Here is a 20,207-nt window from a genome sequence, read left to right as displayed (position 1 = left end):
GAAAACAGAGAAGACAGATCCTTAGCCCTGGCATGGGACAAGCCCCAACCCCTGCCTGAGGTCGAGCTTCCGCACACCCAGGGGCAGCTCTAGAGAACATCTAAATCCCCAGCCGATGGCGTCCGCCCCTGGCACGGATGCGGGCGCGTTCATCCTCCTCATCAGCTTCCCCACTTTTGGCCAGCTTCCCTCCGGGGCTCCTGGGAGAGCTGTGTTTAGTTCTGGGCTCCAAACTCAAGTAGTGGCGTTAACCAACTGGTGCCAGGCCAGAGTGGGCAGCCAGGGTGTGGGGGGAGGGGCGCTGACCATGGCAAAGCAGAGGCCCGGGTCTGTGGGGCGAGGAGGCCGGGGGGCTGGAGAGCCGGCCTCTACCATGAGAGTGCCGGTCAGCTTGAGCGCGTCACTGCCCTTTGCCCAGTGATCTTAATAACCCTCAGCACGGGCCGTCCTGATGGGTAGTGAGCACGCTGCCACTGGAGGTGTCTGAGCAGAAGACCTGACTGCCCATGCGGCTCTGTGGAGTGGCCTGTCACAGAAGGAGAAGGGACCAGGAAACTGCAGGGGCCCCTTATAATGCTTGGTTCACAGGCTCTGAGAAGGAACAAGCCCAGCCTGGCCCAGCACGGTTTGCCACCTGGGTTAAAATGAGGGGATTAAGATATTCTGGCTGACCTGGTGCTCATGCCAGCCTCCCAGCTTTCCTCTACTCTGCCCCTTCGGTGTCTGACTTCTCTTGGGCAAGAGGCCTTGCTGCCCTTCCCTCCCTCCCTTTCCTCCTTCCTTCCATTCAGTCAACAAAAGTTTATTGAGTACCTACTAGGCTGGGCAATGTGCTAAGTCTTGGAGGACCCGGGGGTGAGCTAAATAAATGCAGTGGGGAGCCCCCGCAGGGTGGAAGGGGGGAGGGATGGATGGATTGTAGGGGGTGGAGGAAACTCTGAGAAGTCAGGGCAGTGTCCAGGTTGGAGATGATGGGGGTTGGGCAAGGAAGGTGGCAGTGGGGCCAGGAAAAGTAGACGGATCCAAAGAGCAGGTAGTAGGAAGACTCCTCAAGGCTTGGCTGTGGCAGGTAGGCGAGGGAGAGGAAGGTGACGAAGGTGGACCCCTAGGTGGCTGGTTCGAGCACTGGGTGAGGGTGCTGGTCCTGGGGCACGGCACAGTAGGGCTGGCAAAGCTGCCCCCATACTTGAGTGAAGGCTTCTGCACCCGTGTTTCTTCCCGGGCAGCCCTAGGACCTGGGTCCAGCTGCTCTTGTGCTCCTCCCAACAGCTCCCAGAACCCTTTTGCCTGCAAAGCTTCCCAGGTGCCTGCCCTCCTTCCCGTGGTTCCTCTTCACCTCCTTGCAGAGCAGGGATGATCGACACACCCGCAGGCCAATGAACTGCTTAGCTCCGCCTGCCACCCTAGGTTCTCCGCATCCCTACCCAGCTCTCTGCTGCTCCCCTCCCCCATGACCTCTCAGAGTGTCACAATATAAGAAGCAACTAGGGGCAATCGCGGGCCTGATTTCTACCTAGGGAGGGCCTGGGCCCAGCTGGGTCTTCTTACCGCATCCCGCGTCCCTGGATCCACCCCACCTGGCCGCCGGATGCCTTGAGGAGGCAGGGGAGTTTCAGGCTTCTGGGCCAGGGCCTTTGGCCTGTAAACATTCCTGCCCCATTTAGGGGATTGCCAGATGGGCTTGAGCTGCAGGGGGTGGGGGGAGGGGCTTTGGCTGGGCCTGCCTGTGCCACGTGGGGGATTCGGTGGTTCTCTGTCTCCAACTTAGCTCATTGTGAAGCTGCTCTGAAAAGCTCCTCTCCCCTGCAGCCAGTCTACCTGAAGCCTAGTGCGCCCCCGGGTCCCCCTCCCTGTCTGCACAGGAACAGTGCACCCCTGGGTCCCCTCCCCTGTGTGCATGGGGCCAGTGTGACCCTGGGTCCCCTTCTCTGTGTGCGTGGGGCCAGTGTACCCCAGGTCTCCCTGTCTGTGTGAAGTCGGTGCACTCCTCTCACCTGAGACAAGGGAATCCTAGTCTCCGGGCTTGCTTAGTCATCCCCCAGACTTTGGGCCTCAGTCTTCAATTTTGGAAACTGAAGATGATCGGGTTCATCTACCTGCCTCACAGGGTGGGAATGGGGTGGCCTTGGCCTAGGACAACCTTTAAAATATTAAACTCAGTGTCACAAGATGTTTGGTATATTTACAGCCTCAAGAAGTCAAATGGGGCTCCTGAGCTATCTCAAATGGAATAATATTTATGCTAACAGCTCCCCTCCTTGAGGCTGTTTTATACGTGCTCTTTAATCATAACAGTGACCTTCTGAGTGTTATTGTATCCATTTACAAAACTGATGTCCAGAAAGGTGAGTGGCTGGGCTCATCATCTCCTGCTAAAGAAGTGGAGAGCTTGCCTGTGTTTTTATGGCTTAGGCCCCAGCTGGCTCTGGCTGGGCGGTCCTGCCTCTCTTTAGGATCAGGGAGCACGAAAGAGTGATTCTGGCCAGGACTGTTCTATGCCTGGGCTCCTTCACTCTCCACCACAACCTCGTCTGTGTGGCTGGTCCCAGGTATCGTTCTCCTGTAATAGATGACAAGATAGATCAGAGAGGTAAATAAACTTTCCCGGGGCCACAGAGCAGCTGGGTGGTAGAACCAGGATCAGAAGCCAGGTTCTCTGAGTCCCTTTCAGGTGCTCATTCCATTCTGTGCCACTTCTGGCTAATAGCATAAAGCTTTCCATGTGGCCTTAACACCTGGTCCAGAGAACTAGTGTGGATGGACCGCGAGAGAAGAGGGCGGTGAGGGGTGAGGCAGGAGGCTGAGCTTCGAGGCCTGTCCTGTTACTGTGAACTTGGGCAATTCACCTCCACCCTCTGAGCCTCTACTTCCTTAGGTGTCAGTTGGGGACAGGAATCTGTGACCAGCTCTCCTTGAGGACAAAGACGTAGTGTGGGACCAGCTCTGCAGATGGGCAGGGGCAGATTTTCTTTCCTGCTGTGGAGCCCCTGCACGGAGGTCAGCCTCGGCCAATGCCCCAGGGCCAAAGCCCTGCGTGGCCTGCAAGTTGCTAGGGCTTGGGGACAGGCAGGGAGCCAGGCTTGTGCCAGGTGGCAGGAGCGCTGTGCTCTTGGGGGCTCTGGGACAGCCACTCTCAGGCCTGGATGTGCCACTCACAGCACCCTGTCTCCCAGGCCTGCAGCTCGGGAAAGCAGTCTGGCCCTCGCCGAAGACCCCGGTCTCCAGTTTCTGGGAATCGGCTGCTCTCTGCAGCTTTCTTTCCCAGGAGCTGGTGCCAAGCAGGCCCCGCCTCAGCCTCTGGAGGGCCTCCAGGCGTTCTGTGTTGAGCACTTCTCAGCAGCAGCCGGAAGGCTGACTTCATGGGGACTGGAAGAGACCCAGCAACCGGCCTCTGTCTACCTCGCCCCAGCTGTAAAACGGGGTGCATGGTTGGTGCTTCCAGATCCACACACAGGACTGGCTGCTCCTTGTCCTGTGGGACAGGCCGGAACTCCTCTCCACCAAGGCCCAGCAAGCTGCCCCCAGGCAGGGAACCTGCACAGAGATTTGAACTTTTAGGGAGCATTCCTGTGTGTTCTCTCAGTTCATGCTATGCAGACACTGGAGGGGTTGCCCGGAGCCAAGGTCACCTGCCTGCCTGGTACTGTGCAAGGCCTGAGGAGGAACCCTTGAGAGACAGCGGGATTCCCGGTGCTGCGGCAGACCCGTGGCTGGAGCGCTGTCTGACCTGCCTCTCTCACATCACATCACATCTTGGAGGCCAGGGCGAGCCCTGGGCGGCTCCCGGGCGGGAGTGCTGGTTCCCACGAGGCCCTCCCTAGGTTATCCCTCAACTGGGCCCATTTAGGGAAGCATGCCCTTCTCTTTTGCCCGGGATCATGGGGTGGTGACATTTTAAAATACTGTTAATAGCTGACATTTATCCAGTGGCACGTGCAGGCAGTGCAGTGCACAGTTACGCAAATTATCTAGTCTCGTCTGCACGCCAGCCCTTTGAGAGAGGCGCGGTGATCACTCTCCCCGTCTTACCGGGGGAAATCTCATTTGTCTCCACGTCTGGCTCCCTCACTGGGGGCTTGGAGTTGCCTGGGAAGGCAGGGACCACGCCTGGTTCCACTCTGTACTGCGGCCCCTGATGGGTGCTCCATGCTGGTCGACCAAACAAAGGGAGGATGAGGGAGTCTCTGGGACTCTGACCCTTCGCATCGGCCTAATTTGAGGACACTTGCTCTACTGTTATCATCTTAAATGAGAAAGTAGAACCTGCAGTGTGTGTGTGTGTGTGTGTGTGTGTGTGTGTGTGCACGTGTGTCTCTGCAGGGGGGTCATGGACACAGTGACATGTTGGTCATGAGTGTGAGCTCTGGGTCCTGCTATTTTGGGGGGAATCCTAGTTCTGCCTCTTTCCAGCTGTGTGATTTGGGGTGAGATGCCTAAATTCTCGAGGGCTAAGTTTCCTTTTCTGTAAAGAAGAGGGATAATAACAATATCTGTTTGACAGGGTGGTTGTGGGGATGAAATGAGTTATTACACATAAAGTACGTAGTACAGCGCCTGCCCTAGTGAGCACTAGATAAGTGTTTGCTGTTGTAATTAGTAAACAGGGATGGAGGGAGCTGGATAGATGGATAGGTATGTCCTTAAGGGTGCGTAACGAATTGGCCTTGTAAAGCAGGAAGCAGTACATTGTCTTCTTTCTGGGCACCTCGGCTCCATGGCCTCTCCCACAGCCCAGTGGGACACCCAAGGGCCGCTGAATTTTCCTGTTCCTTCGAGCAAGGTGTGTCGTGTATATTTGTTGAGAGGTGACACGAGGAGAAGGAGGCAGCAGCCATGAAGGGGACTTGTGACTGAGCTGAGGGACCAAGTGGCCCGGGTCACAGGGGACGTGTGGATGGCCTCATGGATGTCCACAGCCGAGCACCAGTGCAGGACAGCTGACCAGGTGCCTCCTCTGGACCCCTGTCCAAAGCCCCCATCCTAGCCTCATGGGAACCTTAGACCAGCCTTTTAGGAATGGTGAGATGGAGGGAGAAAAGTTCTGAGCTGACTGCATTGAAATCTGCATTTACTGAGGAGAAAACCTGAAGTGACTGAATTCACCCAGGACTGACTGGGTTAGCACTTCTGCTGTCAGGGAAAATGGGACTCAGGGAAGAAATGAACTGCACATGTAGAAAAATATCATGAAAATGGTATTTTTTGCATACATGCCTATGTGGCTTATGAAATTCTTACCACGGCATGCATGTACATGTTTTCCGTCCTGTCTGTAATTTCAAGATATGTGTACTTATGTGTTTATATATATAAAAATTGAAAGAAAAAATAAATCAGTGTATTGGTTATCTCTGGGTGAAGGGACTATGAGCTATTTAAAACATTTTCCTTAATAAACTCTACTGTATCTTTCTAATTTTCTCAAGTAAAAATGATCAAAAAGATAAAATAATTATATATCTGTATTCTTTCTTAGCTATGAACTATGTTCTTCGTGTCAGGGAAATTGGGCCAGTAGGTGATGTGTGCTGGGTAACGGCAAGGCTTTAGGCCAGGGTCTGTGTCACCAGAGAGTCCCCTCCATTCTCTGAGCATGCTTGATGGGGTCATCTCATTGCCACATGTGTCCACGTGCCGCCAGAAGCCCATGAACCGTTTGTGTCAAATGTGAGAGTCGCCCCAGGGAAGCAGAGAGCCCTCACAGCCCGCCCACAATGCCAGCTGTGCAGGATCCTTGTCTCCACTTTACAGGTTAGAACCGGAGACTTGGGGAGCCTGGGCATCTCTGCAGGGCCACATAGTCAGGAGCAGCAGAACCGGGGCTCAAGCCCAGGTCCTCGGACCTCCAGCCCCAGCGTGCCTCATGCCATGCCACCTCTGGCAGTCAGCAGAAGGTGCTCTGGGACGCACACCTTCAGTACCTGGTGGGGATTTACGGCTCAGAGAGAATAAAAGCTTAGAGGGTTTTGTGATTCGCTCAAGGTCACACAGCAAGGAGCAGAGCTGGAAGTACAACGGCGATGCTTCACACCAGAATATAGAAAGATGCTCAGCAAAGAGCGGGGATATGGGAGAAAGGGCAAAGGAAAGCAAAGCAATGTGAAGAAAGGAAAGAGACTACCAGTGCTTCCCCAAACAAAGAACATAGACCAGTGAGAGAGAGTGCGAGTGCGAGTGTGTGTGTGTGTGTGTGTGTGTGTGTGTGAGTGTGTGTTGTGTTAGGGGTGAGTGGGAATGGCGTTGCTGGCCCTGGGGGGCCAGGAGGTGAGAATGAGAGTTAGGGAGTGGGGCAGAGGGAAGGAAAAAAAGAAACAGATGGGAAACAGTTCATGAAAGCCAAAAACCTCAAGTCAGACAAATGTTTATTTTATATAGTGTTGATAACAGGGGAAAAAATGCTTACGGAAACTCACAACTAGCACAGGCTAGCGCCAGCTCTTCAGACCCCAGTGGAAAGAGCTAGAAAGTGCCTCCCCACAGCAGGCCAGGCCCAAACGTGGGTGCTTAAGGCCTGCCAGGATAGCCTACCTGAGGAGCCTGCTGCAGCAGAAAGTGCCCTGAAATTAGAGCCCAGGGCTAGAGGCCATAGCAAGTTAGAGCCGGCAGGCTGGTCCGCTTCTCAGAGCCCCGGGGTCCTTGTCTGTGAAACGGACATGGTCCTTCCTGCTCTGTCCACCTGTCGAAGCTGTTGGGAGGACTTCATTTCTGGCCCACATGGAATAACAGGCACTGGATCTAGCCTCCTGTCTGAAGAAAAAATAGAACATAAGAACCATGGTTTTCAAGACGGTGGGCATCAGGAAGCAAAGTGCTGTGATCTACGAGAGATGGGAGACAAGGAGGTGAGCCCTATGATTGTCCCCGGCTACCTGCCTGGAGTGAATCCCAGGCTGCAGCACAGGGAGGGGGGCCCAAGGAGCCTGGTGAACTCCCTGATAGGCGGGGATGGAGCCGAGGGTGCAGGGAGACTGCAGTTGATAGAGCAGGTCCCCCTCCAGTACTGGCAGAGTTCTCATCAGCATATGCACGTGAGGCAATTACCTGGGGAGGTGAGGGGGAACACCCAGAGGGTTGTCGGGAATAGAGCATGGAGCTTACACAGGGATGACTATAGTTTCTGTTCCCACCAGCCAGCCTGGAAAACTCACAGCTCAGGAGGCATTGAGTTTACTACTCTAATGTCCCATCCGTATTCAGATATTTCTGCTAAGTCTCCGTATTCAGATATTTCTGCTAAGTCCAGAAAATATGTCCTTGTTTTCAGTCACTTTGTTTGACTCCTGTCCAAACTCAACCCTCTCTTTGTATTTGGTTTTCATGGCTCTAAACAGAGCAGCTTCTCTGCCCCCTTCTCCCACCCCCTTATCTCTCCTGCTTTTGGCTTGATGAAGAATAGAATGTCCCACATTCAGGATTTGGTTGCCTTCTTTCTTGTGGTGGCAGAACTGGTTCCTCTCTCCTTGGTATCTGTTACACTAGAGGCTAGATCTAAAGGCTTCTCCAGATTCAGGTTCATTTCTTTTGCCAAGAACGCTTCACGGGTGGTGCTTGCTTTCTTATTTTCAAGGTAGTAACGCTCTGTAGTGATTTCCCAACCGGCTCATATCAGGATTGGTTGCTCACTTCAGCTGCTGATAAAGCGGTGCTCTGGCATGCTAACTACCCAGAGTTTTGCTTCTTTTCATCCCATACAAGAAAGCATGTTAGGATGCATGTAGGTTAGAATGGTGTTCGTCTATGAACAACCTTGAATCCACTCATTAAAAAAAATCTTTCCAGGGCTTCCCTGGAGGCGCAGTGGTTGAGAATCTGCCTGCCGATGCAGGGGACACGGGTTTGTGCCCCGGTCCGGGAGGATCCCACATGCCCCGGAGCAGCTGGGCCCGTGAGCCATGGCCGCTGAGTCTGCGCGTCCAGAGCCTGTGCTCCGCAACGGGAGAGGCCACAACAGTGAGAGGCCCGCGTACCGCAAAAAAAAAAAAAACAAAAAAAAACTTTCCAAACTTTGATCCTTTTTTCAACCTTAGCATGCATAACAAATGATGGTGAAGCATGGCATGTCACAACCTTGAACCATTGAATTACCTGGTCCAAAAGGATTAAATGTGAGTTTCAAGGCTTTCACCTACGGGGCCTACAAAGTAGGGTGATCAGTTGTCTCAGTTTGCCTGGGACTCAGGGTTTTCAGTACTAAAGTTGGGAACGTTCTGGGCAAACTGAGTCAAACTAGCCACCCTACGACAATGTGCAGACTTGTCAGGTAACCGGGATTGTGAATAAGCCCCTGAGTGCGTCAGAACTGCCAGGGCATTAGCTTGGCTCCTGTCTGACCCCTTTTTATACCAGCCGAGAAATTGGTGGTTGTCTGGGCTTTCCAGTGATAGGGAGCACAGTCTCTTCCTTGAGCTGGCACATTTCATTGGTAAGTTTGACTGTTAGAAAATTGGGCCTCCCTGTAAGTCCCATGAACCACTTGTCAGTTGGAATTTTACCCTGCAGAGCCAAGCATATGATATTGATCAGCTAATCAGACCACTGAAGTCTGACCATGTACCCTCCAAGCAACCTCTCAGGTCGTTGCTGGTCATGACTTCATGTCCTCTCACCCTCCTTTCCCACCTGTGACCTCAGGACATAGTCCAGGTGGTGGTAGAGGAGGGTCATTGGCTCCAGAACAGAAGCTTAACTTGAGGTATGAGAGACTCCTACGCAGAGGAGATGGGCCTGCTCCCTCTTGCCTTCCAGAATCCAGGTCCTCAAGCATTTCCCCTCCCTGCCTCCAAGCCCTAGTGCAATGTGGCCCCCATGCAGGGGAGAAATGTGCTATCAAAAGGGAGACCTTGTGTGTCTTCACACGCTCTCGAGTGGCTGGTAGGGGAAGGGAGTGCCCAGCTCCATCCATTAAGGACGAGCCAGCTGTTCTAACCCACTTGAGAGGGTTTAAAAGTAGAGCCAAGAGTTTAACTTCAAGATGTGCTTTACCTCCCGAAATCAAATCGTCTCATTTTCAGCACAGTTGTTGAACAGACGTTCTCGTGGGGTTAATGCTGCAGCTTTCCCAGAAGCTCCTTGTGTGGGATGGAGGTCAGGATTTTATAGGCTCAGAGGCATTTCCGTCACTAGCTGGGTGACTGTCCTGGAGACTAGCTGGCTCCATGTAAGGTGTCTCTCCTGTCTGATCCCTGCTCAATGCCATCCTCTCTGTCTTCATTTCCTCTCTCCAGGATTCCCAGAAGAGCCCTTTAAATGTCCCTTGCTTCTAATCCTTCCCTAGGAAGCCTCTCCTTCCCTAAATGCCTATATCATACTAATTGCCCACCCCCTCCCAATCCAGTTCCCCAGGCTGTTCCTCAAGGGCCTCTCTTTGGCCCCAAAGGTCTGACCAAACTCCCTCTCTCCAGGGCCTCCACCTTCCTTCTTCTGAGGCTAGTGAGAGATTCTATCTGTTCCCACCTTGGTGTTGAATAAATATCTCTTTCTAGGTCACCCTCCTGCAGGAAGCCTTCCTCGATTATCTTTATCCTCTTCATGGACTTCTCCTTTCTCTGGCCTCCAGTGTCACACAAACCCATGGACCAGTTTCTCTTCCCCAGAAGATGTTTCTTTTCTCCCTGGCCAATTTGTAAGCCCCTGGAGGAGTGAGGCCAAAATGTCTGTGTCAGAGACAGTGAGTGCTCACCAAAGATCCCATGTCATCCCTTACATTTCCAGCCTCCCTGGCTGGAAAGTGGGGCCATGTGACTCGTTCTAGACTGTGAGCAGAGGTGACATGTGTCACTTCCTGGCAGAGGCAGTTAAGAGCTGGCAGGAGTCCTCCATCCCTTTCTTCCCCTTCTGCAGCAACCACAGATGCTGTGTGATCCAGGTGGCACAGCTACATGATGACAGATCCTCTGTCAGCCTGGTTCCCTGCATGACTGCATGGATCAGAGCTTCCTACTGCCCTGCAGTAGACATGTAATATGATCAAGAAACAGACTTTATCCTGTTAAGTCTCTGAGATTTGGGGATTTTTCTGATGCAGCAGCTAGCATTGTTTAACATTAATACTACATCTCCTTTGTTGTTCCTCCTCCCAACCATCTTCACGTCCCTCTTCCTGGAAGCTCTGAGCACAGATGTCACCTAGTATAGATTCAGTCAGTGAGGGTTTTTAGTCTAAATGATGAATTTCATGGGATGGTAACTGAGACATGGAACTCATAAAAGGGACAACTTAAGAGGATGTTCTCTGCAGCACCATGCCCAGTAAAAACCACACTTGAACTTAGCCTCCTGGAAAGGCCACCATCCACTGACCTCACCGACCAAAGTCTGGAAGCCTGTAGCATGCTGACCTAGATGTAAAACCAGAGGTGGGATCCCCATAGCTGTATGACTTTGGAATAATCACATGTCCTCTCAAAGCCTTGAGTTAATCACCCACAAAATGACCAAATTATGTCTGCTCCAGGGACCTGGAACTCCCCAGTTCTGCCCTCCTAGGAAGACCAGCATGTTCCCCAGAAGACGGGGGCTTCTGGGGCCAAACGCTACTGTGGCTGTGTAGGTGTGATACCCAGCTTCCCCGAGCTGGGTATTAGATGTAAAGAAGGTAAAATTGTGATGTAGCAGGGAGAGGCCCTTCTTGGGGCCATGAAGCTTCAGACTGTGGCCTGCCATATGTCTGGTCACTGCCTTTTCTGGGATTGGAGGACATGCTGGAAAGGTGGGGCAGGACCCCTGAAGGGAGAATATACAAGCAATCCCTACCTTCACAATGATATTGGTTAGAAATTTCCATTTGACTGTAAGCCTTTTGGGGGCATGGCTGTAACTTTTTCACAATCTCATCCCAGTGTCCTATTCAGGGCCTGACCCAGAGGAAGTATTGGAAGGGTACTCGGCTTCCCCTGGGGGTGGTGAGTGTCCTGTTGGTGGTTGTGTAAGCTGAGGCTGGTTGGTCACTAGGCAGGGATGCAGGGGAGGGTATTCTGAACTCTGAGAAGGGCAGATGAGATAACCAAGAAGATTTGTCCTGGGCTGAGATTCCCCTGGGGGCTCCTGGGTGAAGCTGCATGGGGCACTGGGGAAACCAGATTTCCAGGCTGTGGGCTCAGGGAAGGCCCTGATGAGGTGCGATTCCCTCTTGCTTCCACGTTGAGGTGGGATGCCTGCAGCACATATTCTTAACATATGTTAACCTTGGCACTCTGCTCCTGCCAAGAAGCTGTCACAGAGGTATTTAGCAGAGGAAACAGTGTAGGAAGCGTTCCCGTTGTACTTTGGGGCACTGTGCAACTAATGGGGCATGTACAATGAGGGGCTGCTGGGCGGGGGTGACCCTGCCAAAGCCTGTTTGGTCCCGCACACGAGGAGCGGGCATTAATGATGCCTGGCAGCCAACGCGCAGGCCCCTCAGCTGTCACAGTGAAGTACAGGTGACGTGGGCTGAGCACCTACTATGTGCCAGGTGCTGGCCTTGGGCCTCACACATCGGCACCCCACTTCACCCTCACAACACCCCCACCAGGCAGGCACCATCTATCCAGTTTGCAGATGAAGAAGCTGCCTCTGGATCAGCCTGACTGTAAGGAAATCTACCTCTAATAAAACTCTAAGGAACCCGCATTATGATTTCCTTGGTACCCTGAATCCAATGAACCCATCTGGGAAGTGGGAGCCTGCATGTGACATTAGCTGATGCTACTTGTCTGATCTTTGGGGTCATGTGGGAATCGTAAGTTAGCCTAAATGAGGATGATTTTATTTGACAGAGGTCTTGGGAAAAGCCATCGACATTTGTCATTGGGATCAGGCTATGTGGTTTTCATCTCTGGAAGCATGTGCGTTTTATGGCCTTTTATTCTCCTCAATCCCAAATACAACATATACGTGTAACACAGCGCACACACGCATACACCTACGTGGGGACACATATTCGTACTTGTACATCTGAAATACACAGTCACGATGCTGCTCACACAATGACACGCCCACATACACCTGCTGGTGTACTCACACGCACACATGTGTACCCATAGGACTTGATTTCATGCACACAACCCACATCAAATTGCCTTCACACATTCCCGCTCGTGGACACGCTCACCCGCGTACACATCAAGCATAGACGGAAACTCACATTTGCACATGCTGTTTCTCTGAGCAAAGAAATCTTATCTTTCAAAGGAGTGGATGAGGAAAGTGAGCCACGAGTTCTCAGCTGCTTTCCGCCCTTCCCGCAGCTCTCAGAGACAATGGGTAGTTGTACGCAGGGACACAAAAGAAAAAGGGCAGGTGGGAGGGGCCTGAGGGCCTGGTTGGACCTCTCCAGGGATGAACTGGTCCTTGCCTTTACCTCCCTGGATTTCAGTTTCCACGTCGCTCAAGTGAGGACGAAGCACTTCCATCCCCTTTATTCGGCCCCTCTAAGTGCAGGCATGTGGTGGCCATTTAGAAAGGCCCAGTTGTCCCTGATGGGCCACAGAGCTTTTCCCTTGCTGACCCAGGTGATGGAATGTGGCAGTCACACCCTCAAGGGGCAGTAAGTAGAGGTCAGATTCTCCTGGCTGCACAGGCCCTTAGCTATTTAGAGTTCCCCTTATTTCACAGGTGGGGGAACTGAGGCTGGGAAGGGAAGGCTGGGCGCTTAGCACCATGACGGGCGCTTCCTAGTTGCTCAGTGGACACTTGGTGAAGGACTGTCAGACGCTGCTGTTTTACCTCTTTCGAGTCAGCTGTCGAGGCGTCTGCGAACTTGGAATGTGAAGGCCTGGATGAGGCAATATTACATCTTGTGCAAGTGACTGTGGGAAATTTGGATGCTGACCTGCTCCTCTGATCCCAGGTGAAGACAGTTGCTCTTCGTCCCTTGTACAGATGCCTCAGCCCGGAAGTGAGAGTTCCTCTTCACCCAGCTCGTCCGGACTCTCCGTGTGCATGCTTGTGCACCCACCCCAGGCACACACACATGCACACATACTCCCACATACTCTCTTGCACACGCATTCACACTCACACAGGAAACACCCTCCAGTTGATGAGACCTGTAGGGAAAAGAGGTTACAGGGAGGGGCAGTAAGAGTTTTCCAGGCTGAGTGCTTCTGGGGTCCCAAATAGCGTGTCCAGGTTGATCAGTGTTAAAGTGAACTTTGATCCCATGATTCCGGCCAAGCACTGGATTCCACCAATGTGAGCCTGAGCATGGTCTGGTCCTTCCCCTTGCAGAGCTGAAGTCCACTGGAGGGTCGCCACGGGGTCACCGACACTGAGGACCACAGCTGGGAGGAGGGTGAGGACAGTCCCGTGGGTGCTCTGAGGAGGGAATGATAGACTCCCGAGGGGCTCTGGTGAAGAGAAGGGAATAGTGAAGGGCATATAGAATTTTGCCACATAAAGGAGCAGTGGGCTGGAGCTGTGTGTGTGCGCTGGCCTGAGGGGCAAAGTGTGCAGCATATTCTGGTGGGCAAGTGGTCCCGTGCCACCACAGCCAGGGATAGGAGGGGCCAGAGAGGCAGTGTGGGGACAGATGGGAAGGGGCTTCATGTTTGCTGGGGTTGGTGCTGTTTCGTGGGTAGGGGAGTGGGTCCCGTAATTGGTTTATAGATAGAAGGGATGAGAAAGGTGACCTTGGTGGCCATGAGGAGCCCGACTAAGGTGGGGAAGTAGCATCTAACTAAAGGCACCAGAGACTGAAGTAAGAGATCAGAGGTCCCCGCCCTCTGGAGCTTCCAGGCCAGACAGGAGTTTGATGCAGTAGCGGCGGCAGGTGTGTTAGGACGAGGTCACACCAGCAGAGGCTGTGAGAAGTGAGAGGAGGACGGACTGGCAAAGGGTTTCTGAGTCAGGCCCTAGAAGGGGTCACTAAGTGCGAAGTGTCAAGGACAAAGGTGAAGGTTTGGCTGGGGAGGGAGGTGGGCTTGCCATCCCTGAGGTGGGCTGGACAGCGATGTAACATCCCTCCCCAGGCCACCTCAGGAAGGAACCGGCCATTGTTTGTCAGCCCGTGCTGTTGTGGGAGCAGTAGCCCAGAATATTAAAACCGTTCTCAGGTTTATCTCCTCCCCCTCTTTGCTCGTTTGAAATCCTCGCAATTCGGGGGAGAAAGTTACTTTAATCCTCTGGTTCCTATCAACCTAATTATGGTTTCAATAGACGACGAGCAGGGCTCTAAATGAGATCGGAGGACACGGGAACACATTATGTTGGCGCTAATAATGATCTGTCTTTGTTTTATCATTTCATGTTGTTGCTTCTCGTTTTGGCTGCCTGAATTCTTAATGCCTTCAAGTGTCTCAGGGAGATTGCTTCCTCTTGCTGCCAGGCCGGGACACAGTTGCAGACTTGCATATGAAGATATCCAGCCTGGTGCCTGTAGCTAACAAGCCAGCCGCCATTTAAATTTCAATCAGCCCTTCTGTTTGTGTGTGAGTTCCTTGGATGGATGGAATTAGCAATTTTGAAAAATTGATTAAAATTGCTGGTTTCACGAAGCCTCAAAACATCAAAATCAATCTTTTTTTTTTTTTTAGATACACCAAAATTTTTGTTAGACTCACCATGTCTGCAGTAAGATAAACTGCCAAGCCTGCTGGTGGGGTGGTGAGGAATCGGAAGCTGGGTGGGCTGGGGCTTGTCTTGGCTCTAGACCAACTTCTGTGCGACCTTCTTAAGTGTTTGAACCTCTCTGTTTTTTTCCTCCATCTGTGGCATAAATGGGTTTGACTAGATGGGGGATCTCTAGAAGGCTCTTGCAGTCCTGACACTGTATAATTATGTGCTCAGAGTCAGGTGAAAAATGAATGGATCTTTGAAGGTGGAATCTGCATTTAGATGAGGTGAGAATACTAACAACAGATAGCATATGAAAAAATACAGTTATCCCCATTTTCAGTTGTAGAAATGGAGGCTTATGCCCTTCCATGGTGCCATAATTCCCAGTCCACAGACCTTCCCTCCTTTCCGGTGAATAACTCCAGGTAAGGCTGCCCCGACCTGCCCAGCCCAGGGTTCTCCCAGGGCCCTCACTGGTTCTGGAAGAGTCACACGCCACCGCATGGCTCCCTGGCCCGACCAGGGGACTAGGGTGTGGAAGTTGGCAGCAGACATTTAAGGCATTCCTGGGCTTTCTCTTCTCTGAGCTTTGAGCTGATGTCTTGAAGGCTCTGTTCATCAACTTTGCAGCAGAGGTGACTTGGAGAAGTGAAATAGTAATAAAAAATGCAAATGTCTTATTTTCCCGAATTGTGTGAGCCGCTCAATAGCCCCGTACCTATGGTCCTGGCTGTAGTCTCAGTACAGATAAAAACCCTCTAAAACCCTCAGGGTTGGAGGAGAAAAAAAGCACTCTGTTAGCTGTCATGGGCAGGAGTAAAATTCCTTGATTTCTGGTCCCGCCCTCACTCGCTCCCACTTGCACTCACCTTGGTCGGTAACTAGGCGCTGCTACTCCCTCCACTTCAATCTGAGTAAGAGGAGTGTCACAGCCACTTTCTGTCTGTCCTTTCTGTCTGTCATAGCGCCCCATGGCACAGCTGTCCACAGTGCTTAATCACAAGAACCGCCTAGGACTTTCGTTAAAAAAGTAGGGATGCTCAGTACCTGCTCCAGACTTACTGAAAAGAAGCCCAGCCAGTTCGGGAAGCCCTGTTTCTCTAAACATGCTCTCTGTATGTGGACAACATCTGTGTGTTCTCATCTCCCAATTCACTGGCCAGAGGGTCAGTGTGCAGACAATTGAAATTCTCTTCATAGCCCTACACGTGCTTATTGAATCCCTACTAAAGTTAGTGGGAAAAGATAGAGGAGTTATGGGAAAAGCATGTTTTCTAGACCTAAAAATGAATACCAGCTCCATCACAAATGCTTCGTGACCTTGGGAAGCCACTTACCTCTCTGGCCCTGCGTTCCCTCAATTGTCCCATGAGGACAGTGGTCCCTCTCTCCAGACTGTCTTGAGGAGACATACATGGTATGTATGTGGAACACTTGGTACAATGCCTGGCACAGAAGTAGGTGCTCAACCAGCAGTATCCTGTTCTTGCCAGAGGAAACCCACAGCAGCCCTACAGGGACAGTTCCTGGGCTTCTGTGAGTCCCCAAGCAGCTGACCATTCCCAGAGCGTGTATAATTTCCCCTTCAAGAGACGTGGATGTAGGTGGTAGGCGAGGCTCACTCCCCAGGGAAGTGACTTGCTCCTTTCACCAGCTATTATTGTATTTAAAACAAATTGGGCTTCAGCATAGTATAAACTAGTATGTGTTATGGGCCTTCAGGGAATTCACAAATTATTGAAAGTATAATACCCTCCAGCATCAGGGTTTTGCTTTCCTGTAAAGCACAGTGGTGGGCATACACAGGTCATTCTCGTAGGCAGTGCAGACAGCAGGCTGGAAGGAGGCAAGGGACAATGACGGAGAGAATTTGACCTGGCTTTTTTGCGGGTCCTTGTCCATTCAAAACAGTCTTCTTTACCACCTTGGTGAACACCTGGTGCATGACACAGGCGCAGCCACTGAGCTCAGGTATCAGGGGTTCCCAGCGAATGGAGAACTCTTCGACTGTGTAGCAGTCAGCACTCGCTTTTTGTCGGGGAGGGAGAGAAATCCAGCTCAGCCTGGCTTAAGCAGAAGGGGAGGTGATTGACTCACATGCCAGGAGTCAGGCATGACTGGGCCCAGGTTTTGTATGGAATCGTCACCTCCATCTCTCAGCCTTTGTTCCTCTGTGTCAACTTCATCCTCGGGCTAGCTGTCCCCACAGGGTGGCAGAAATGGCCCCAGCAGCTCCAGGCTCACATCCTGCCTGACAGGCAGTAAACCTCTCTTCCCCAGTGGCAACCAGAGCCTAGTACTGACTCTCCTTGGCTCACCAGGGTCGTTGCTCCTCCCTGAACAAATGCCTGTGGTCTGGGGAGTGGGGGACCCCGACCGTCCAGGCCTGGCTCACTTGCCCACCCCAGGGCCAGGAGTAGAGAGTCAGGGAGGGGTGGTTTCTATAGGAAGGGGGCTCAGAAGCTGAGTGGGCAAAACCAGGACATGTCCAGTCCCATTGGTCAAGCAGCCCAGGCCCAGTGACAGAACTTAGGGTGGCTTCTTATCTTCCCTGACTGCACCCCTGCCCCCTCCAAACCCCACATTGTTTAGGCTCTTGGTTTTGACCTATTGAAAACACAGGATGATTAAGACGATTGGAAAACTTGAACATTGTCTTAGTTTGGGGTCCCTAAAAGTGGATGCTGAGACTAGAATCAGGGTGTGAGATGTTTACCTGGGAAGTTACCCCACGAAGCACAGTAAGGGCTGCAGAGTGACACAGGAAAGGGAGGAAAACTAGTGCAGGCTGAGCTAGTGGGTGGGTTCCTTCTGTGGGCCATGGGAATTCAGTTGCATTGGAACCCCCTTAGTGACTGCACACTCAGAAGTGTTCCTCCAAGGGTCAAGGAAGCTTGGCTATCGAATGACCAAGTCCTGTCCCTCCTGGGGTTTAACTGCCTAGCACTCTGAGCCTGCGCCGTTATGGTGAAAAGTCTTGCAGCGCTAGCTTGCCCTCAGATGGACATGCAGGTGCTTGAGCTGGAAGTGTCAGTGTGTAAGGGTGCACCCCACTGCAGCAGCAGCTGCCTTCCAGGGAGGAGGGCCGGGAGAGGTGGGATGGACACCAGCAGGATCTGCTACAAATTGAGACTGGGCATTATTAAGGAATTTAAAAAGATTTTGCTAGGCACCTTAATGACGTTGTAATTAACATAGGAATATGCTCTTATTTTCTAAAGAAATGCGTTATGAAGAATTTAAGTGTGAAAGGTAGTGATATTTGTAATGTAAAATATTTTAGCAAAAGAAAAAAAACGGATGAAGCAAATAGTACAAAATGTTAGCAGTTGTTCAATCTAGATGACAGATATATATCTGTGGGTGTTAATTATATTACCTCTACCTTTCGGTACGTTTGAAAATGTTCATAATCAAAAGGAAGACCCAGGGTGATGCTGGGATCTGTTTGTATTTGGTGACTGGGTGGTGGCTACTTCTTTCTGTCCCTGGCTGGAGCTCTGGCCTTGCCTCCAAATTGTGTGTGACTTTGCAAAACTGTCAGGGCCTCAGTTTCTCTGCTTGTAAATGAAGGACAGGCTTGTTTCAGGTTTCTGAGATCTGCCACACTCAGAGGCTCTGTGGGTCAGTGAACAGTTTCTGAAGTGCAGTGGAAGTTCTAGAATATCAATAGAAAGAGCTTTGGAACTCCCGGTCTGCTCTCCCCACCCCGGAGCCTTAGGTTAGGGCCTGTTGGGCCACTTCTGAGCTGTTCTAAGACTCAGCCTCTGACTTGGAAAATGATCCCAGTTAAGTGTTCAACTGCCGTTTTTTTTTCCCCCCAGGGCTGACATTGGACTGCTGGGCCTCAGCATGATTGAAACCTGGGGAGAAGGGCCAGTTCAGGAAGGAAAGCAAGGTCCTGGGCCTCATGCAGAGAAAAGTGTCCTGCAAGTGAATGCATATATTCCTGCTATATGGTGAGTTTTTACCATAAATGATGTTGAATTGTGTCAAATGAGTTAAAAAAATTTTATTTTGAGATAATCATATGATTTCACAGATATTGGAATATTAAACTAACTTTTTGTTCCTAGGATAAATCCCTATGAGTCATGGTATATTATCCTTTTTATATATCATTGAACGCAGTTTGCTCATATTTTAAAAGTATTTTTGTCCCATGAAGAGTATTGGTCTGTAGTTTTCTATTTTAATAATATTTTTTTTCTGGTTTTGGCATCAAGATAAGTTGGCTTCATAAAATGAGTTGTAAAGGGTTTTCTCTTTCTCTGTTTTCTGAAAGTGTCTGACAGATTTGGTATTTTTTTTCCAATTTAAAAATTTCTAATTTTTAACAATAGAGTCTACCAGTGAAACTATTGGAACTGATACTTTCTTTGAAGGAAAATTATAACTATAAATTCAGTTTACTTTGTAGATATAGGATTATTCAGTCCTTCTGTTTCTTCTTGAGTGAGTTCTGATAGTTTGTACCCTTCAGGGAATTTGTGCATTTTTCTCGAAGCTCTTGAATTTATGGTGTAAAATTGTTTATACTGTTTATCTTTACTATACCTCTTATCATTATGTAATGTTCCTTTTTATTCCTTTTTATGAAGTCTATTTTACTTGATATCAATGTAGTCAATAGAACTTCCTTTGTAAAAATTAAAACAATTATTTTGTTATTATTATTTTATTAAGCTATATTGACAATAGAACTTTTTTTTGCTGCTACTTTAAACAAATTTAAGTATAATTTACCTATGTTAGTTCCAGGTGTACAACACAGTGATTTGGTATTTATGTACGTTACAAAATGGTCATCATGATAAGCATAGTTACCACCTGTCACCACACAAAGTTATTACAGTATTATTGACTATATACCCCATGCTGAATAGAACTTTCTTATAATTAGTGTTTGGATGGTATATTTTATTCCATCCTTTATTTTTAATCTATCTGCATCTGTGTATTTAAAGTGTATATCTTGTAGACAGCATGTATTTTGGTCTTGATTTTTATCTAGTCTATCAATCTTGGGCCTTTGAATTGGAATGGTCATTGGTAGATTGGGTTCAAATATATCATCTTGATATTTATTTTCTATTTTTTCCATCTGTTCCTTGTTTCACTTTTTCCCTGCCTTATTGTGTATGAGTTCAGTACTTTTTAGAATTCCATTCTATCTTCTCTGTAAGTTTAGTTGCTGTACCTCTTCGTTTTACATTTTCAGTGATTGCTCTAGTGTTTGTAATATACGTTTAACTTACCAAGTCTACTTTCCATTAATATTATACCGATTTACGTTTGATGTGAGATCTTACGACAGTATAATTCCTCTTCCCTTCCTGTCCTTTGTGCCAGTGTTGTTATATATTTTACTTATACATACATTATAAACCCCACAGTATACTGTTATTTTTATATTAAGTAGTCAGCTACCTTTAAAAAAATGAGAAATGAGAAAACATGTACGTTTTTATCTACCCACATATTTAGAATTTCCAGGACTCTTCATTTGCTTGTGTAGACCTGATTTCCATCTGATATTTTCCTTTAGCCAGAAGAGCTTTAGTTAATAATTCTTATAATGCAGGTCTGCTAGTGGTAATGAATTGTTTTTTTTTTAATCTGAAAATTCTTTATTTTGCCTTTACTTTTGAAGAATTCTGTCACTTGATATA

The sequence above is a fragment of the Leucopleurus acutus genome (assembly GCF_964270905.1).
Source record: "Leucopleurus acutus genome assembly, chromosome: 14".
In the NCBI taxonomy this organism is placed as follows: Eukaryota; Metazoa; Chordata; class Mammalia; order Artiodactyla; family Delphinidae; genus Leucopleurus; species Leucopleurus acutus.
Note: the sequence above shows the minus strand (reverse complement) of the source record.